General features: G+C 42.1%; 1 protein-coding gene across 4 annotated transcripts in view; it reads left to right on the top strand.

Annotated features, from left to right (window-relative positions):
• Positions 1–7,500, top strand: part of LOC125959998 (tyrosine-protein phosphatase Lar) — a 229,252-nt gene that overhangs the window by 32,600 nt on the left and 189,152 nt on the right. For all 4 annotated transcript variants that reach the window (XM_049693088.1, XM_049693089.1, XM_049693087.1 and 1 more), the window contains one exon: positions 1,925–1,963. The gene's annotated coding sequence lies outside the window, so the exon portion shown is untranslated. The remainder of the gene's footprint in view (positions 1–1,924; positions 1,964–7,500) is intronic.

Genomic DNA, 7,500 nt, shown 5'->3' on the forward strand with positions numbered 1-7,500 from the left:
ATTGTTTCGACTTCGTTCTACGCTACGCTTTGTACGGACCAAATCAGTTCAAAGGGCAAAGTCTACAGGTAGAAGCGAATCACCTAGCGACTCATAGCAAAACCGTGAGCGATTCTCAGATACTCAATGCTTTAGTGAACTCGGCTGGACCGCATCATCGTACCGGTAGTGCAAGGGCATTAGCCTTCGGTGCCTTCTTTCCGTTTCCGGAACCATGCAATAGTAGTTTGTACGAGGATTCCGCGGCCACTGATGGTCGGATGGAATGAGACTAGCGAGACTTCGCTCACACCCCTGCCGGGGCCCAACGGGTAATGTTAGAAACTAGTGCGCCGTGCCTGGTACATGGTCATGGCATGATGCCCTAAGTGCTTGAACGTTTCGATGCAGCACAGAGAGCAGCGTACAGATTGAATTAAGTTTTAATTAAAATTTTAATGTAATTATCGGATTAAATGGGTTTCAGTCCGAACTGTTTTCGATCCACCAACGAGGCGCTGGTTCGCTGGTCTGCTGTGTTGTCCACCGTCTCCAACTCTGCGGCTCCCATGCGGTGTGGTGCGTTTGTTGACACACTCACTGCCTAAAGGTGCTGGGTAGTACCCGGAGCAAAAGCACATATTCCCACTGAATCGCGACACTTGCTGCTGCTGCTGCTGCCTCTTCCGATTGTGCCAGCACTAGATAGTGTTGCTAGATTGTAGGTTTATCCTTGGGCGGCACCGTTTCGTTGAGAAGGATTGGTAACCTAGCATATATCCCTGTCGCGTATGCTGTATCCGATTGCTCTGCGCTTGTAGGCGGGAGTGTCTCGTTGTCTATGACATACCCATTGCGCTCTAGTACGACGAGGGTCACTATGTGGCCTTAAGCCTCATCCTTTGGGCAATTTCACGGAATTATCAACGCCAGCGGAAAATGAGTGCTTGTTGGAAACGGAGAGTTTGGCGGGACATGTGTTTACATCTGATAAATTATGATTCGTTGCCTGCAACCTTTAAATTATCCCAATATTGATTTCTGTCGACAGTTACACGATTATATTTTAAGGAGGTGCACGTCCACAGACTGTTTTTGTTGAATCATACTCATAAATGAGCCCCCATGATGCTTGTCGTACAAATACACATATAAACATGAAATAATTGTTTTAAACCGATAATCAAGATACTAGTTTTATCGTGGTTATTCCTATGCAATTTCTACGTTACGAATTAACTGCTAAACGCAAATCCTGCTAGGCTTTAGTGCATAACGATTTGCTTTCATGGTTTTCGAAGATTCTAGATTATCCCGAACCTACCAGAATAGCAGAGTGGTAGTGTATATCAACAATGGCTAGCGACGAATCCTTGAAGAAATGATTTCATGGTTAAAACTAATTTTATGTAACATAAAAGTTCAAAAGGGCATGTTGCAACGTTCCTTGTTGAGTTGGAATCGAAGTTTGCTATAATAGACGTTCGCTTTCGTTCGTGTGGCAGCTACTTGGTGTTGTATATAATCACCAATTGCGTTGGTGTACATCAAATGCATATAATGGTTACGTCAGCACGCATGGAGGCCTTGCACAGAAGGACTGGTATGAGACTGCAGGATAGATCAAAGGGTGGAGATGGATACTAAAATCGAACCAGGTCTTACGGGCTGACCTATTCCAGGAGGGAATTTGCACCTTCTGGTACGATAGGAATAGTACCTTTAATGCGAAATTGCAAGTTAGAAAAGTTGGGCTTTTCGTGTGGTAGCTGTGTCAGAGATTCAAAGCACAAAGGAGGATCTTTCGTTGTACCTTGCGATACCTTTTTTATTTTGTACATTTTTTCTGTCAAGGGAAAGTATTTCGATCATCCAGCACTCATAGTCTAATCAGAAGATCTTTTATGCAATGAAGATGATATGTTATTTCTATTTTAAATTGCAGATCGATGCCCAGAAGATCCGAACTCCTAAACTCCGAGAGGTAAGTTCGTACAATTTGCTAAACGTTATTTTGGTACGATTTTGATAATCGTTCAAATTACCAGTCGATTCCCCAGCAGATATATATGACTAATAATGCTCAAAGGGGGGTCAACGATCAATGGCGGATGCATTGTATTTTTATTGCATTGCTTTTTATTATACAAGTATTCTGACTACAAAACATTCTTCTAGATACTACACAGAGAATAATTTTTAAATTAATTAGCTGATTTTCTAAAGTTGAACAGGAGAAAGATAATAGCAAAACAAACTTCTTCAATTTTTTATTCCTTCGCTTTACTTCTACCATTTTTTTAAGTAGATGTAGTATTCGTTCATTGGAATAAGCATAACGACCTGGTCACGTTATGAATATGTCATTGCAGTCGATTGCACTTCTCAATTGATTTGGAGCGATGTTGTTTGCCATGTTGCGACTGATGAAACGGCATTTCTTCGGTCGAAGTAAAAAGGAGCGCGAAATTCGCACTTAATCCGTGCCGGTTTAGAGCTGGGAGGTTTCTTATGATGTTATCATCCTTGAGCACAGCGGCGCCATGCAAGTAAACTCTGACGTCCTTATCTCTTACTGCGAGTACTATCGGTTGAACGCACCGAATGATGCGAATACGACGTGCCTGACGTAGTCGTATGAAATGCAGCAAACTGAGATTGCGCGAGACGAAGGAGATAGGTGTCAGGCCTATCTAGTGGTAGTAGTGACAGCGCGGCCGGTATATGTTTGAATATTGATTGTTAATTAAATCAGAATAATGATTTACAGTAAGCATAGACGAGTGGCTGTTGCCGAAGCAGCTACCAGATGCGGCTGATACCCATACCAGGATGGTCGTGTCCAGAGAGCTGAATGTCAAACAGGAAGGCAGGCAGACATACTGGTGGGTTTTATGCTCACACAACAAGTGAAACTATTCTCGATGATTGGATGCTTGTTCCGACCGGTGACACCGCGAAATGGCTTGGCTTTGCATAAATCCTACGACCTCGATGCGCTTTGCGTTGCACTACGAACAACGGCTGCTTATTGTGGTGGCCTAGTGGACACTTCTATCTCGCGTGGTTGGCAGTTGCTGCTGCACAAAGTAATTAGCGATGTCCCTTGTGGCATTGATCTTTGTCGATGTATGGTTTTGTGTTTTGGTGTTTCGTTATACAGCCGTTTCGGAATATTCAGATTATTGTCTGGGTTTTTGATCGAATTAGAATCATTTCAATTAAATTGACTCTCTATTTTATGTAAGCTTTTATGTGTTAGTGAATTGATCCAATCTGAATTTTTCATCTGATATGCAAATGTTTACGAATGAAGCATTTGTTGCTAGTGGTTTTCCACTGTCCTTATTTCATGAAATGTTTTGAAATGTTTAAACAAGTGGCAGGTTTCGATCTCTCTTGATTTTGTAATATATTGGTCGATTTCCGGTTAATTGATGCTTGCTGATATCCAGGAATTAAAAAGAGGCATTTAGAATTCTACCTTTATAACAATAATGCACCAGTAGTAACGCAATTGATAAATGATTATTTTTGTTTTTTCTAAAGCTAGAAACTTTAGAACATATTGGTGAATGTAGTAGATGGTTAGGAGATTAATACTGGAAAAGCTACTACTCAATAAAAACGTTACCTTGATCAATGAACTTCAGTGAAGAAATTTGTAACGCATAGTATTGGAATACTATATATACTATATACTAAAGCCCCATCCAGTTAGAATTTGGACACACAAAACAGTTCATATCTCAGCTAAAAATTGACGAGAAAGGTGTCATTTTGTAGGTTTTTTTATTACCTTTAATAATATATATTGATGAAAATTATTCCTTCATTTTTTATATGACTTTTTTAACTTTTACTTTGACATCACCGAAAATTTTGTGCACAGTACTTTAGGTCACATCATTTGCCCTCTGGTTGCACATCACCCTCATTTCAGAGGGTTTTTATACATTTCTGATATACTTTTTAAGTTTCCTTGTGATAATTGTGTAATAGAAATCGATGGAACGAAAATCCAGACATTTTTGTGGATTGATAATTTTCCTTGGGAAATCGATCTATTTGAATACCAAGCATTAACGCCATACCTTCCACAAGAACAGCTATCTAAATCATGCCAAACTTACACAGGATCAGTGGTGGACAAATGCAAGACAAAATCCTTTTCTGTAGCCACTCTTTTCTCGCACAAATTTCGAATAAACGTTGCCCGAATGGTGAACACATTTGATTTGTCGCCACAATGTCAAATCCCATGCCAAATCATCATCTTATGGGCAAATTTATCTCCGTAAAGAAACCAAACCCTTTCTAAACCATTCCTTTTATGATTGGCAAAGTATTTTTTTGTCCGGTATTTTTTGAAATGCATTTTTACGTTTGTTGCACCGTCCATCGAAATGCATGGTTTCAAATCGGTCAACACTTGTTCATACAGATTCCTTCCACGGATTTGGGCAATTAAGCTGTGCTCTAGGGTCTTATTTGGCTGTTTTCTGGCATGATACGACCTTAAAACTTCTCTTAAACATATTTGCCGAACTGTTATGACGTCTGTCGTGAGTTTTTCTTGGTGGAATCGCGCTTGGAGATCCCAAGATTGTTGACTAACTTTTGTCTGCAGAATCGGGCATTTGTTACACTTTTCGGCTGTTTCATTGTGCTAAAATCAAGGTAAAAGTACCCCAGTAACATTTGCATACGGTATTTTTAGTTAAGTTTGAAAATTTCAAGAGTTTCGCGGTTTTTCTTCAGCCAAATCGAGTTTTAGTCATGAGTGTGTAGATGTTTTTTTCGACATTCACGTTCCATCGGCGATAACTTTTGAAGGCGTAGATCAATTTTGACAAAATTTTTACCACTAAATGAACAGACTACTACCATTAAAACGCTGTCAACAGAATTGCAAAGTGACCTCTAGAAGCGCTGTAGTGATTACAAACGTGTGTCCAGATTCTAACTGGATGGGGCTTTATATAGGTATATTGCATAGTGTGTCGAAACATTTCGTTTGTGTTGTTTCAAGCTACAAAAACTACAAACTTTCCGCTGCTATTGAGTTACTAACTAACAATGTTTTGTTTTCTGTCCTTCATAGCTAAGAGATCAATTAACAAATTTGTAGTCCGTAGAGCCACCTTTGGTAACATTACTTCTACAATAGGTGCTATTTGTTAGCTTTGGAGCCAAAAAATTCATCCCATTTATCACACGTTCTGTTTGATCAGATGCGATTGTTCAGAATTGAATGCTGCAGCAGTTACGCGAGCCTTGGTGCGACGTACCGCCAGTACAATAAAATTCGTCTGAGTGCCACACTACCACCCTGAGCACCGAAATCGAATCAAACGCTCGTTACAGATTGCAAACCATATTTGCGAGGGCTTGAGTAGAGTTGCAGCCAATAACATCCTCTCCCCGGAACTGTGCTCCTCACTCGGGCAGCAAATGAGTTGGGCGTGTAGCTAGAGTTTACTTGGTGGTGTCCACTTCGCTTTCTTGTGCTATTTGTGCCACCGTTGGCTTTGACGACAAGAAGCTTCGGTACTTCCTTACTCAGTCTTCAGTCGAAACTGTTCCTTTCCAATTACGTTGGTTTGGTTTGGGGGGTACCCAACACCGCACGTTAAACAGTGGGAGTAAAAGTTAACTATGCATACATTAGCTCCTGTGTCGTGTCAGCCGCGCTCCGGCTTGTAGTACGGGTGACCCAGTGTCAGCATCCGTGCTACGTAGGGGTAGCTCTGGAGCACACAGCAAGTTTGCCTTTTCTACTGCCGACTGGCATTTGCTTGCTGAGAGCTGCATGGGGTGCGAAATCGAGTGACGAACTTTTCCAGGACACTAACGGCTTCCAGCTGTGTGCCGTAAGGATCCCTCTTACAACCGGCTCTCGTGGTCAGAGGTTGGGAGTGCATTTATCCTTGCACAGTGTGTGACTACCTGGGTCATGCGCTGGTACCGAAGCGACGCGCGTACCGTTGTCACCGGGTGTCCCCAGCACACAGGGACAAAAGTTTATTAAAACAATGTAAAGTTGCACAAATTTATCCCGCACACCATAGGAACTGGTTAGTGTGTATGCCGTGTACGTAGTTAACGAAGAACTAGCCGTCGCTGCTGCTGCTGCTGTGCCTTGTCCATTGCAGAGCTGTGCGCGATCGGGTTGGAGATAGTGTCACGGTAATGTAGCAAGAGCGGACCCGTTTCCGCCCCAAAACCAGGCAGTGCTAGTGCGAAACGGAAGTTTAAATGGTCACAGGCCGCAAGAGTTAAGCTTGACAGCGGGAACAAGAAATTGACCTCAACTCTCGGGGATCTCAGCGGCGATTGTAGAGAGAAGGTGGTAAACAGAGGGGGACTATCTACAGGAAGCTGGCAGAACGGATCGCGCCAACAGCACGAGGCACGGGGCCGACAATAGTGGAAGGAGTTGGAGTAATTAAAGTCTTGATTTCGCATTAAAACACTCTGGCCTCGGCCGACGTCTGGTCGGCAAAGTAAGTCAACGCCATGCGGGGTCCATTTGGACTATCAGTGCGGACTTTTCATTTTCCGAACATCCGGCCTTGAGGCCACCGGATCAGAGTAGTTCGCGCGCGCGGTACCAGTGGCCCAGTGGGTTCTCGCATCCGATCTTCTTCTCGGTCACGGTCTTGATAAGATCGTGTCCGGCGGTTTGGATAGAGTTAGAGGGAAAGTCACGCTTCTGGTGAGCACGTAGGACACTATTAGTGACACTGGGGCTACATAGAATAGTTTAAAATGTAATTTCACGGAACGACGTCCCGTACACAAGAAGTAGCGTCGTGTACGGGATCAGCCAAAGTGTCCATTCACGAACGTTATGCTAACTGTCTGCACTGCATGGCTGCTGCGGAACGTGAAAACCATAAACATATAGTAACCGTCTGTGCTTATGAAGGGTTTCCTTGGTGGTACAACGGTCCGTGGTTTTAGGGTGAAGTCGTTGAAATGATGTTCCCGAATCGCAGAAATATGCAACAGTTACAGCGACGAATATCCAAACAGGATCTCTCGAATCGTCTCCATTTTTTTGTACTAGGTTTAATCTGTGCTCAAGTAAATTTAAGCCTAAATCTATTATCATATTCCAGTATTTAGTAGTTTAGTAGTAGTTAGTAGTCTTATTTCTATTTTATTTCCTTCACTATCGTCTTCATTGAGGCCATTCGACCGAGTTCAACAAAAGTGTATTGGTATGCCATAAGAAGTATCCTGGCTGTATTAGAATTTTTCAATCTGAATTGAGTTTTTAAACAATCGATCATAAGTTTTCAATTCAATTAACATCACACGTTTGAGCACAATAGTCCAAAAACTTGATCTTTTGGTTAAAAACGTCACATTTTCGCTAACGGCGAAATCGGTCAAATATGAAATATAATGTAAATAAAGGTTCCTTTTTTCTTTTTATTTGAGTGTTTACCTTCGACATCTGTTGGAATTTTGCGTCAAAAGACCTTGAGCGACCGAAGCGAAACTGACACAATT

This window comes from Anopheles darlingi, chromosome 2 (genome assembly GCF_943734745.1).
Source record: "Anopheles darlingi chromosome 2, idAnoDarlMG_H_01, whole genome shotgun sequence".
Lineage (NCBI taxonomy): Eukaryota > Metazoa > Arthropoda > Insecta > Diptera > Culicidae > Anopheles > Anopheles darlingi.